Here is a 14,047-nt window from a genome sequence, read left to right on the forward strand (position 1 = left end):
TGGAATTATAGGAGGTTGTGAGCTGCCATTTGAGTGTTGGGAACTAAACTCTTGTCCTCTCCAAGAGCAGCCAGCACTCTTAACCATTAAGCCATCTCTCCAGCCCTCTCATTGTCCTTTAAAATGTAGACAGTGGGTATCATTATTTTAGGCCTTATAGCATGATGCCATTTAAGGTGTCAGTCTAGGCCATATGCTCAGGCTAAGGATTGTTTTTTACTAGAATGCCAGTCACCGAGGGTAGTAGGAAGCTGACTGGGGACAAGTAGATTCAGGTACCAACTTACTAACATTCAAGCCATAGAGTGTTTAAACAGCAGTTTTGGGTGGAGTTGTGCTTTTCTCCATGACTCTGGGTAGGAAAAGTACAAGAGACAACACTAGCTACCATGTACCAGCTCTGCTTGCCATGCTCAACTTAATGACTGGCTAGAATTCATACAGCTTGACTCTCTTTCTTTCTCTTCCTTCCTTCTCTTTCTTTCTTTTTCCTTCCTTCCTTTCTTTCTTTCCATTGTCTCCATCTTACAGCTGAAGCTGCAGCCAGCTTCCTTCCTCTGATGCACAGCCAGGACTCCTGCTCTTTTTCACTACGGCTCTAAGGCATTGTGTCAGTTTTATATGGCACGCATGTCCATCGTCCTGACATTTCCTTAAAAAAAAAAAAAAAAAAAGGTGGTTAAGGTCACTTGGCTTGCTTCTTCCCACTGACATTAATGTTTCTACCCACAGAGAGAGAGGGAGAACTTCTGGTTTGGACCCACTTACTCAAACAAGTGGAGTGGATAGTGGTCCAAATGCCCTCCAAGCAGGACAGGGGGGTACTTGAGGACAGCATAGTTGGCACAGTCGCCAGTTGGGAGTCTGTGAGATAGTGTGGGATGAGTTCTCCCCAACAGGTTTAATAGACTGATGAACCAGTTTTTCAAAAAGTGAGGAAAAATCCAAATAATCAGCCACTCAGAGACAGTTGAATTTCTAAGTCCTACCAAGAGAGCTCAATTGTAGCAGCAGCAATCCAGCTCTTTCCAGGAAGAGAAGACACAGCCCTGCTTTCCAGACAGTATTGTGTCAGGCTCCTGGGTGATCTGCTGCTGCTGCTTTTGCAACTCTACAGTCTCAAAGACAGGAAGAACCAGGATTGTAGATGGAGTGACCCCGGTTCACAGTGCTTTAGTGAGATCAAAAGAAGCTCTGGTGGCAACACTGGTGTCACATCCAGAGACATTTTGCTGGCCGCCACCCTCCTCCGTGTTCGCTGCTGTGCCTTTCATCTTTCAAGAGCTGAGAAGACGGGGGCGGCCAGTGTGAGATCAGTGGCCATAACATTATTAGCAGCAAACCATTCTAAGGATTGACTTTGTACCAGCTGTTGTGCTGAGTATTAGAGACAGAAACTACTTGGACCTGGTCCCTTTCCTCAAAGCTTTTTTGATTTTTGTGGATCGATTTGCATAGGTTTGGCAATTTTAACTGCTGTTTATCTTACATTTTTAGAGTGTACGGCCAGGCAGACATTCCAGGATGGTGTGAATTTGAACTAAATCATTGGTAAAGGGCTGTGGCCTGTCCTGGTTAGCCATTATTGTCAATGTGGCACAGCCTAGCATCATCTGAGAGGAGAGCCTCAAGAACTGCCTAGATAAGATTGTCTTGATTATATCAGTGTAGAAGGGCCAGCCCACTGTGGGCAGTGTTATTTGCTGGACACATAGTCCTGGGGTGTTTAAGACTGAATTCAGCAAGCAGTATTTCTTCATGGGTTCTCTTTTGAGTTCCTGCCCTGTCTCCCATCAATGGTGGATCATGGGAGTGTAAGCCAAGTAAAGCTTTCCTATCTCACTAAGTTCCTTTGGTCAGAGTTGTTTTTTTTGTGTGTTTTTTTTTTTTTTTTTTTTTTTTTTTATTAGAGCAGTAGAATGAAGGTAGGACAGGTCATGGAGCCCTCAACCGAACAGCTGAACTGAGACCAACTCAACAGAACTACAGCTGCTATTGAGTATCATTCATGAAGTCATATCATCTGAAGTGATCACCTTATCCCCTTTCTCATCATATCTGGGTGTCTCCTATGTGCCAGCCACACTATTTAGACACAATGTTACATCAGCTAACAAAACAGGTATATGTCCACTCCTGCCCTCCAGTAACTTGTATTTCTGAAACATCTCAACCGTTGGACATACCTCTTAACTTGGACTTTTCTCTCAACTTTTCTTGCTAACTCAAGAGTTTGCTGTTCTCAGACAGCTCTGAACATTGGAGAGATTTCTACCATACGATCACAAACCTCGGCCAGTAGCATTAATCTGCAAGGCCGACAGAGGTCCTGTTTCAGTCCACCCCAGATGTAGCTAATTCTTGAGTCAGACAGCAGAAAAATATCTTTGTTCCTTTCAAGCCCTCCTTCCGCCACCATTTTTGGTGTAGAAAAACGTGGACCCATGAGCGCTTGTAAAGAAGTGGCCTTGTGGCTTTGGTTGGGCATCCTTCAAGCTTCAGTTCTCACACTCCCTTGAAGTACAGGCACAGGAACACTCCACGCACGTGAAGATGCTCTTCCCACCCACAGTTGAAATATAAACCGACCATTTCATGTGCATAGTCACAGCAGCCCTTTGTGGCAGGACTTGACAGATGACCCCAAGATGCAAAAGCTAAGTGACTCACTCGAGGTTTCACAGTGCTGTGACCTGAGCCAGCCTTTCTGCCTTCGCTGTATCATTACATGCCTCTTCCATCACTTGGCTGGCCTTAATGGAGAAGTGATGTTAGGCTTTAAAATTTTCCAGTCCTTTATAGTCATTGCTGAAAGAACCCTTAACTCAATCCAGAAGGTTGTTTTTCCAAGTTGTCAGAAGGAGGGCAGTGGGCTCCTCCTGGCAGCTTCCGTAATGCCCTGGCTGTTTTATGTCCTTCCCTTTCGTCCCTTCTGTTTGCCCACCACCTTAAAAACTCCCTCTGTTTTTAAGCTTTGCTCCCCCGACCCCCACCTAGTTCATTGGCTTTAATCTTAGGGATGAGAAGAAGCTATGCCCTTAGGCTGACACTAGCTCAGTCCTTGTCAGGAGCAGAGGCTAGACTCTAAGTGCCTCTGAACCCACAAGGGTCAAGTAGGGAGTAAAACGCTGACTGGTAAGTATCCAAACGGAAAAGTACATTGCTCCAGGGAGAGATTTTATGCTGTAGGTTGGGAGGCAGTGGGAAAGCACACAAAGGAAATCTGCCATTTTAAAAACTGCCGCAAAGGGAGAGCATTCATTAAGGACACAGACATCACATTCATAATGAAGGGGAGGTTTGGAGTTTTGTTTTACAATTACATTTCAGGAAGGCTGTCAGGGCAGCATGGGCATAGGCAACACACTTCAGGAGGAGGAAAGAATGTGACCAGCTTCCTATAGGTGACAAAATCGGAAAACCTATCTTTGACTGACAAGCAGTTCTTCATCTCCGCCCCACCTGCTGTCAGTCAAGAACACGTGCCTGGGAGTGTGTCACACATGGAATATGGCTGGTGGCCAACACTGACTGTCATGACAGCGACTCTATGCCGGGGCATTGGGTCAGCACTACTCGGCATGCTTTTCCCTATTCTAGACAAGGCAGCGTTCCAATTAAGCACCCATTAATTAGCTGCTCTTTTAGTAAAATCTCAGCCACCTGGAAGACAGCGCCAGAAGCTTATTTTCTTTATGTCAGACTGTGGTATTCGTTATCACTTAAAGGTCCCTTCCTGGTTTTCCACGGTGACAGCCTATGGTCTAGTGAGAGCGTGTTTGCAGGAGTAACCCTTCCTGAGCAGCAGAGCCACTGCCTCCCACCCACTGGAACTCATATTTTAGGTTTTTCTTTTTTTCTTTTGACTCTTCTTTCAACAATAGGGTCCTTCATGGCTTGCTGATACACTTTAGTTGAACAAAACGCTTAGTTACCAGAAGGAACTGGGAAGATACAGCTGACAGAGGCAACATTTCCACTCTTCAGGGGCTCAGAGCCAAAAGCAGGGGGAAAATCACCTGCTTTTAGTAGACTGTGGTTTCTACAGCCATAAAAGCACCAAGGGGGGTGGTGCTTCACCATGCCAAAGATCAAGGGAGGGCTTTCCCTTCCTCTGGAAGGAGGAGAAGAAAGGTGAGGAAAGCTAGGTGAGAAGGCATCCCTGGCAGCAAGTGGCCTGTATGTGTGTGGGTAGGTCCCAAGTGCACAGTGATGTTAATCAACAGGGTCAAGTGACAAAGGAGGGGGTTGGATGAGGGAAGTATGGGGATGCTGTTCTTTCATTCTTTTCTAAGGTCCTTGGCAGCGGGAAGGCTCAAGGCTCACAGGAGCTTTATTGTATAAAGAATGGATTGACTTTTTCCCTCCTCCCCCTCGGAGCTGTTTTTCCCAACACTGTTTATTGCAAGTGCTAGCTTTGCTCCATTGAGTCAGCTTAGTGCTGTTTCCATTTTTTTGTGTCAGTCATTGGCTGTTTGGGGACTTTCCCTTTTCTTTATGGTCTGGCTGTCAACTCCTCAGTGTTCCAGAGACTTTGTAGGTTGCTTTGATATCTGCTTGGACCTATTCTCCTCAGAGCTTCTCTTTGGGTGTTTTCTGAGTCATTTCTGTGGGCCTACTTTTTATTTTTTTTTTAATTTTTACCTGTATGGGTATTTTACCCGAATTTTTGTCTAGGCGCCTAGTGTTTGCCTGATGCTTACGGAGGCCACGAGAGGTCACTGGATGCCCTGGAACTGGGGTTACCAGTAGTTGTTGGGAATTGAACCACCATGTGGTTGCTGGGGATTGAACATGGGTATTTTGGAAGAGCAGTAAATGCTCTTAACTTCTGCACAGTCTCTCCTGCTCCTTAAGTATTTGTTTATTTAGAGACAAGATTTCAAGTATCCTAGGTTGGGTGGAAATTGGCTATGTAGCCAAGGATGACTGAAGTGAAAGTGTCTGGTTTCTTTGAAGACTCAGTTGAGCTATGTGATGTTTTGCTGGAGGCAGGCTCATGAGAGGGCAGACGGTGTTTTGTTTGTGAGCTCTCTCTTGAGAGGGGCAGGACTTTGGTCAGCTGGGAACATCTGTGGGTGAACTCTGAGGAGAGGAGATATATAGAGGCCCACGGACAGTGAGACATCACTTTTTGGATCGACACCGCTACACTGATCTTGGTGCTTCCACACTTCACTTTACAGAGAGAAATGTTCCAGAGAAGTTCTCGGGGCAATCCAACTGAATCTTGCAGCTTTCAATGACTTGTCCCAATCTTCTGAATCATGCTGAATCGTGTTGCTGATTGGTGATGGCCTTTGGACTGGACTACTGGTATCTAGACAACAAAGAGTGGACTCACCCCAAAGAACTACTTCTAAAAAGGTCTACAACCCCCTTTACCTAATAACCTTCTTTCTCCCCTACCACTGGTCAGTGGGTAGAAGAGAGATAGAAACAATCAGGAACCCTAAATAAAGTAGTTTTGGGGAGAAATCTAAGCCTACATATGATTTGAACTTCTTGCTCTCCAGCCTGTCCCTCTCCAGGACTATGATTATAGGTGTGTGCCAATTCTGTGTGGTACTGGGGATTCAACCCAGGACTTCAAGTATGCTGGGCAAACACTCTACCTAGGATCCACTTTTATCATTTAATTCTTGATTGCAGTTAGCCCCCAGGGTAGGGTGTTTGGGAAGCCATGTTTCTGTAAATTCCTGTCCCTTCTGTGTTATGAACATAGCTACAGTGACTCAGAGGATGATGTCTCCCATCATTCAGGTGAGGTGGACCTTAGGTTATAACCCTCATTCTCACTGTAGACTGAATTAAATCAGAATCAGTGACATTTGCATTTTTTTAAAATAAGATTTCTTTTATACTCTGTTGGCATACTTAAAAAAAACCTCTTAATTTACATTTCTTATATCTCTTTCTGCCTACTCCACCCCAATCCCTTCCAATACCACAACACCAGGTAGGAGAAAGGGTTAGTGGGAGAGGGGGTGCAGTTCTTTCTTAGCTACTTCCTGCTGGTTAAGGTTGTCAGGTTTCTTGGAGCCAGTCCAATCCTCCTTCCAGGAGATTTCCAACTTCTTGTCTCACAAGAGCAACCAGGAGCAGCCTTGTTCTTTCTCAGAGCTCACACTCTCTGGGCTCTGGCATTTATTCTCTCTCCAGAGTCCTCAGATTTAAACTATCTGCAGCTGGCAAAGAGCTCCTTTCAGAGCCCCCATGAGGCAAAACAGTCTGCTGCTGTGGACCATCTGAACCAGTCCCACATCCCACACCAGGGACCAAAACAAAAACATGTTCATATTCACAACACATTTTCAACTCCTCCCATCTGTTTTCAGTATCTTCCTTTTCTTTAATTATTATTATTATTATCATATATATTAACAAATATATTAATAAATATGACTTGCTAACTCCATTTAGTGTTGCTCATATGCACATATCTTTTAGGGCTGACCATGTGGTATTAGATAACCATCAGGGCCTCATCCCTGGGGAAGATGAATTCTTTCTCAGCAGTTGTTAATTGTTTGCAGCTCTTCATCTAAGAGTAGGGCCCTGTGAGATTTTCCCCATTCCAGCTGACACTGGAAATGTTCGGGTCTTGTTTAAACAGCTACATTTGTTGAGATTTCATAGGCGTAGCTTCTCTTTCTTATGTAGAAGACACATATAGCCACTGGACTTTTTGGTCCTGAGGTTTAGAGGGCACAATGATCACGTGTTCACCGACACACACTAGGGAAACCAGGAAGGTTAAGCACACAGCTGTCTCTTCAACAGAAGGGATGTGTCTACCTGTTTTTCCACCCAGAAGGCTGGGTGTGGATATAGTTAGTAACCTGATGACCTTTGCTATCTATAGGGGATGGCCACAGCTGACCCCCAAACTATCATGTTTTTCTCAGATTCTCCTTCCCTAGACCTTTAGCTTTTGCTCTGTCTCTCTGTCAATAGAACCCCCCTTAGAGGAGATGTCACATGTACTCTAAAGCCTGGTGACCCCTATGCTATCTCAGTCAGAGACCACACCGGATCCTAGGCCCTTAAGCTATAGAACCCGTCTTCATGGTAGAGGCCACATTTTACTTTGCAAAAGAGTGTTAATGTAGTCACACCTTAAGCTTTATTGTGCACATAAAATTGAGTTAACGGTTAGGAAACTTTTTTCCAAAATTGTACTGTACTTACATATGTCTAAAATAAACTGGCTGGTGTCATACTCCAGAAGTTTAAACCAGCCTGGCTAAGTCATACTGAACTGAGTTTCCTTCTTGCTTTTTCACAGGTCATTTCTCTGCTGGCAGTAGAGCGAGCATACATGGACTCCTACCCCCAAACTCTGGCTCTTATAATCTTTCTACCTCCTCGTTCCTGATATTCGTGAACCTCAGGTATTTGCATTTTAACTGGCTCTTCAAGTGATTCCACTGTGGAGCTGAGAATCCCAGTGTCAGATTTGCTACCAGGAATATCATTGTTTGGCTTTACAACAGCTCTGAAGGTATAAGGAATTTCATGTAGTGGGCTGTGGAGTGTGGAGCGTGGAGGGTGGAGGGTGGAGCGTGGAGGTTGTGTGCATGGCTAGCGAAAGTTATGAGACTGAGATGATGTTTGGGAGGGGAAACTCCTTCACTGCTGCAGGAGAGGGTGATGAATGCTGTTGCCTATAGCAGCCTAAGGAAGTCTTTTCAGAGACCTTTAATCAGGTTGGGTAGGATTTTTGACTTAGGCAATAGAGAAGAATTTCAGGATGAGTAAGAGGCAAAGTTGGAGTTCCTTTAGGGTCTAGTATAAACTGAACCACAGGCATTAAGATAGGGAAGGAGAGAGGTAAAAACGGTTGTAGTATATGTCCTAGGGTTGGCACAGGTAAATTAGGAAGAGAGTCACATTTAAGGATCTTAAGAATAGCTATATTTATAGTATTTTGGTGGCCTAGGAAAATACCCTGTTCAAAGCAAAATGTTTTGGTGTACTTCTAGGGAACTTTTTAAAAGTAAGTGAGGTCACTGGGTGGTTACGTCAGGCAGATTAACAGGCTGATAAGATTTTAAACAGAATTTTAAAATGAAATGCATCCTTAGCAAGTATGTACACAAGATAATCTAAGTATGTGTGCTGACTGTAACATAGTTCAGAATCTGCCAGTGAGATTCTCTCAATGCTCAGCTGGCAAAGATGGGGCTTGCTGCCCTTCCCAAGTCCCACATTTTCTCTGTCTTTCTGTTCGATCACAAGGTGACTCTGGCTGCCAGGGTAGACCAGTAATTCCTAGCAGGAATACAGAGCATAATCTTCATACTGACTGTGTTCTTTAGCTAGCTTGCTCCATTCCACTCCTTGAAATCATTCAGCACATCCAGGACTTTCTTGAACTTCAAATATTTGTTGTGCTAATGAGCTTTCCCATGTGTGTTGGGAGAGAGCAAGTTATTTTCCAAATGGTAACAGGATTCACACAACATTATACTAACCACAAGTTACTCTCATGATATGAGAATTCCGAGGAGTGTGGGTGTGGTGAGAATTCACGCCTCTGAGTTCACTTCTGGAACTTTCTATAGCATTCTAGCTTAAAATCAATGGAAGTCTACATGCCTGACCAATAAATATGAACAGTCATTCAGTTATCATTCTGTGCTCATATCCTTTTATCTACAATTTCCCAAATTTGAGATGTATTTAAAAAGAAGGAAAGGAAATTTAAATACTTTGAAATTTTCTGGTTGTTTTTTTTTTTTTGTTGTTGTTAATTGAAGAGATGTTCCCATGAGTATAATTTTCAGTAAATATTTTTGTAGGATTTGGATTCCTTATCCAAAGAATCATGTAACTGATTCTGATGAATGCATAAGACAGTTTGGGAAGAGGAAGGAAGCCAGTGGGAAGGGACCAGGGCATAAGAGAGGGCAGTGTATGTAGGGTGTATGTGTGTGTGATATGATTGAAGAGTATTACATATGTGTATAAAGATACTGGAAAGAAACGCATCATTCTGTGCAGTCAGTATACCCAAAGTTGGGCTCAGTTGGTAAAGCACTTGCCATACAAGCAGGAGGACCTGGGTTTTGATCTCCAGCACCACACAAAGCTGGGCCTGGTGGTTCAAGTCTGTAGCACTGGGAAGGCCGAGGCGGGAGCTTTCTGACTAGCTAATGCCTGAGTGGTAAGTCCCAGGTACAGAGAAATCATCCCATCTCAAAAGACAAGGTGGAGAGCAACAGAAGAACACCACGGACATGAGTGCGCACACGTGTGTGCGCACACACACACACACACACACACACACATTCCCCTCAAGTTTAGAATAAAAGAGATCCAGCCATTTCAGTTCACCACTTTCTCTGAAGCAATTCTCTGGCTAGACCTCCAGTGGCTGCCTCTGGCCCTGAAGTTAGGAGATGAGAGCAGGCGTGGTTTGTTTTAGTTGATGGAGGAGGACATATTAGTTACTCTGGTTAGATCATTACACATCCCAGACATGTATCAAATAATCATATTATTCCCCACAGGCATGTAGGATTATTGTATGTCAGTTAAAAGAGAAAGGAGAGAAATAACATACTGTTTTTTTTTCTTCTTTTGTCCTCTGTGCACTGTCACTAATTAACACAAATGTAATTTGTGACTTCACCTCTTCATGTCTCATTATTTTCCCTCCAGTGTAGGAAGCTGCTGTCCATGACATTTTTTATTCTCCCTCTTCCTCAAAGAAAATGTCCAATTTAAAAGCCATTTTCTTTAGTTTAATCCCATAAAAGCCCTCTTGTGACCTTTCTCTTGACAACAAAAGAACCATTTCCTGACCACCAACAGCAATCAACCCCTTATAATCAATTCTCTCTGATGTTGGTGTTGCCCAAAACTTAAAGACATCTAACTTTAAAGGAAAAAAAAATGGAAATGACATGTGCTATCATGAGTGAAACATTATGTTACAGAAAGTATATTTTCTGATGTTTTTTGAAGTAATAACTAACGATATGATGTGTTTTCTCTTTTCCTCCCTTCTTCTCTCCCTCCCTCCCTCTCTCTTTCTGACAGGATCTTATGTAGCTCAGTCAGGCTGGCCTTGAACATGTGATCCTCCTGCCTGTTAACTCCAACGGCCAAGGTGACTGGTGTATCAGCATACCGTACAGCTTCTGTGATTTGGTTTGAAAAGACATTCCCTTACCACAAAACTGCTCCATTGTTTGCACTGGATTGAGTTCATTCTCAATGTGAAGTGACAAGAGGGATATTTGCTGACGGGAGGAAGGTGCATAAGATGTTGAGAGGTCTGGGAACAAACATCTCTCAGTGGATGGCAAAAGTTACCCAGTGGTAGTGAAGGCACAGCAGGGGCACAAGGACCATGGTCATATGTGAAAGGCTGTCTTGTTAAAAAGGCAAGCAGGGTTCTTCTATTTCCTTCATGAAGCAAATTATGTGCCAGTGGATACAGATATAAGGTGGAGTCTGGCCAGGACCTCAGAAGCTGCCGGGCTGTTTCCTGTCACCTGATGAAAGGATGTAGGGGCTGGTGGGTGGTCATTCACAGGACTGATGTGAAGGCATTGTTACTGTGTGTGTGTGTGGCAGGCTGGTTTCTATGGTTTTTGTTTTTTTATGTGTATGGCTGTTTTGTCTATGTGTTTGTCTGTGTACTACATGCATGCCTGGTACCTTTAGAAGGCAGAAAAGGGTGTTGGACTCTCTGGGACTGGAATTAGAGGTTGCTGTGAGCCGCCATGTGAGTGCTAGAATTCAAACTCAGGTCCTCTGGAAAAGCAGCCAGTGCTCTTAACCACTGAGCTCAAATGTTCACTCACTGTTCCCCAGTTCAAGGAGCATCGAAGACCAGAACACAAAATTTAGGCATGATCTACAGACTCTAGATTCCCTTCCTAATCACATCTTTTTTTTTTAAAGTGGCTGAAGTCTAAAAAGGCTTTAGGAACCTGACAGCATTCTCCCACATACTTCCTCTCTAGTTGAGTGAGCTTAGGAAATGCCCTTGAAAGTCTAGGATCAAGAATGTGATCTGATTAGAAAATAAGCTAAGTTAGGATTTAGGTACATTTGGGGCTAAAAATTGCTTAGAGTGATAGAGGAAGTAATCAAAATATTGATAGTCAAGTAGAAGAGAAAAGCTTCTTTGGAAGACAGCAAATGAATCTGAAAGCCCTGGGACTTTTGTTTTACCCATGTTTTTACACACACTGGTCTGTCTGTCTGTATCATTTTGCCCATATTTTTATGTATGCTTGTCTGTCTGTCTGTATTACTTTATGTCCCTAATGGTACCCAGTTGACATAGAAATAAATGAGAATTCATAAATGAAGTTGCAAATGCTTTTAAGTAAGACTTATCTAATATTGTCAGTTTAATAAACAAAGCTGTGCTTTCTGATCAACAAAATACTCTTGTAATGACTGGCTGGCAGCACAAGGAAGTAAGGGTCAGCTGGCTTTATTCAGTGCCTGAGAGTTTCCTTTGTTGTGGAGAAAACGGGATGTTTTGTAGAGGAAGTTAAGAGAATGGCGGGGTATGTTATGGGGGAGAAAGGTAACTAAAACTAAGTGTTTGGGTAAGCAAGGCACATTTGGGAAAGCTAAGAAAGGGCTTTGGAAAGACATGGCTCTTGGAAAAGATTTGATACGTGAGCAAAAATGATTCATAGGCTTTTCTGGAGGCTGAGCAGAGGCTGAGCATTGACAGTGAAGGGTAGAGCAGTGCAAGATGGAAGCCATGCTTGGATATCAATAAATCTGTCTGTCTCTCTCACTCACTCACTCTATCTATCTATCTATCTATCTATCTATCTATCTATCTATCTATCTATCTATCTATCTATCTGTTTTTTTGAGACAGGGTTTCTCTGACTGTCCTGGAACTCTCTCTCTGTAAACCAGGTTGGACTCAAACTCAGAGTTGGCTGCTTCTGCTTCCCGAGGGCTAAAGGAATGCACCACCTCACCATGCTGTTTTTCTTTGTTTTGTCACTTTGTTTTTTGTTTTTTTTTTTAAAGCTAGAAATAGCTTTGGGTTTTCAGCTAGCCCCTCAAAGTCAAGGACATGTGTTAATTTCCCTTCCTTAAGAAACAAAACAAAACAAAATACAAACAACTACCTCCCTCCCCCCAAAAAGCCAATATGCATGTGTCTCTTAGTTTAGTATTTCCTTTGTGAACTTTGTCTAGTGCTGGCTCAGAGATTTGGGTTATATTTATCATCCACTGCACAAAATGTAGCATTGACTCTAGGTCAGCCTACCCAGGACTGTTCCTTCTCACCTCTTTGTTGCTCTGATGTTAGCCACACACTAGCCAAAAGAGTCTGACACAGGCCAGCCATGATCAACCATTTTCTTTTCACCTTGGGCCCAGATCAGACCAACAACTGGCACAGATCCGTCCTGGTAATTTGGGACAATCAAAACCTATTTATTTACAAAATGGCTATCAGTGGTGATCAGAAGCAGAGGCTACAGAAGAAATGTGATCAAAATGAAGTTGCTTGTGACAATCAAGTTGCTTGTTAGCAAAGGACTAACTAAAGCAAAGGGATTGCGGAGGAAAAGTTCTTATGTCCTATGGACTTTAAAACATTTCCTTTGCAGGTAAAGTTCCTGTCTGTCAGGCTGCTCTTGACACATGAGCACTTTGGGAGAAGTAGGAACTCAAAGGTGGATGGACACTGGAGAGAGGACACATACATGATTGGGTTGGTTGGCTACTTCCCAAGTTTGGTGTTCTTTCAATTACTTTTGCTTCACCTGATGGAATTACCTTTGTCTTAGGGTTTAATTGCTATGAAGAGATACCCTTGCTATGGCAAATTTAAAAAACAAAAACAAAAACAAAATGAAAACGAAAACACTTAATTGGGGCTGGCTTACTGTTCAGAGGTGTAGTCCATTATTGTCATGGCTGCATGCAGGCAAACGTGGTGCTGGAGAAGGAGCTGAGAGGGCTACATCTTGATCCGCAGGCAGCAGGAGACTGTGTGCCACACTGGCTGTAGCTTGAGCATAGGAGACCTCAAAGCCCGCCCCCACAGTGACACGCTTCCTCCTACAAGGCCACACCTCCTAATAGTGCCACTCTTTATGGGCCAGACATTCACACACGTGAGAGTGTGTGTGTGTGGGGGCTACCTATTCAAACCACCACAACCTAAGAGAACAATTTAAAGCAAAGATTTATTTAGGCTTGTGGCTTCTTGCTTGGCACCATGTTTTGGAGTATGTGGTATTGAAGAGAATAGGAGAATGCTAGTATTTATTTTAAAATGAAGCTGTGCACACAACAGATATCATATGAAAGAGATTTATTGGCTAGAGGTGGAGACATAGAGAAGAAAGGGAAAGCAGACATGGTGAGGTTCTCTAGGAAAGAAAGTGAAGCAGAGAGAGCAAGAGAGCGCAAGAGAGACAACGTGGTGGGTTGGTCCTTTTATAGCTGGTGCAGGCACAGCTGAACTGTGTCTGCCACAGACCTGCCAGGCGACACATGATGACATCATAGGTTACTAGGCAACCAAGAAGCAGGCTGTCTAAATACTAATGGAGAGGCCTGGGGACTAGGGCTAAGCACCCCCCAAATGCTCTAATTCTTCCAACGGGCCCTACTTCCTAAAGGTCCCTTACATTCCTATTATGGGAGTCGTGTGTGAAAGGGTTGTCGGGGGTACTGCTGAGTTTGTTCTCTGGGAAGGACAAAGAATTGTACATCCTGGAAAGAAGAGCCATGCAGAGGAAGTGAAAGTGACAGGAAACTGAAGTGACTTTTGGAGACCTCGGGCTTGGAGTGGAGATGGGTGGAAAGGGGAGGTACAGATATAGTAAATGCAAGAAAGCAGTTAGGAAAAGGATGCACAGAACTGAGAAGCAACACACACCACACACACACACACACACACAGAGTACTCCTTGGGGATCTGTGTCAGTCTTTTTAGAGGCTTCTGGGATCCTCCCATTTCCAACCCCACTTCTTCATTGATCTGTCCTGCCTACCAGTTTGTTGCACTGTTACAGACTTCTGTCTCTCTGTCTCTGTT

At 43.6% G+C, this 14,047-nt stretch overlaps 1 long non-coding RNA gene across 1 annotated transcript; it reads left to right on the plus strand.

Annotated features, from left to right (window-relative positions):
* Positions 1–5,195: 5,195 nt before the first annotated feature.
* On the plus strand, positions 5,196–11,636 carry LOC132656635 (uncharacterized). Its single transcript, XR_009594352.1, has 3 exons — positions 5,196–5,367; positions 7,289–7,394; positions 10,048–11,636. It is a non-coding gene; the product is annotated as an uncharacterized LOC132656635 (long non-coding RNA).
* The last annotated feature ends 2,411 nt before the right edge of the window (positions 11,637–14,047 follow it).

This window comes from Meriones unguiculatus, chromosome 9 (genome assembly GCF_030254825.1).
Source record: "Meriones unguiculatus strain TT.TT164.6M chromosome 9, Bangor_MerUng_6.1, whole genome shotgun sequence".
Classification (NCBI taxonomy): Eukaryota; Metazoa; Chordata; class Mammalia; order Rodentia; family Muridae; genus Meriones; species Meriones unguiculatus.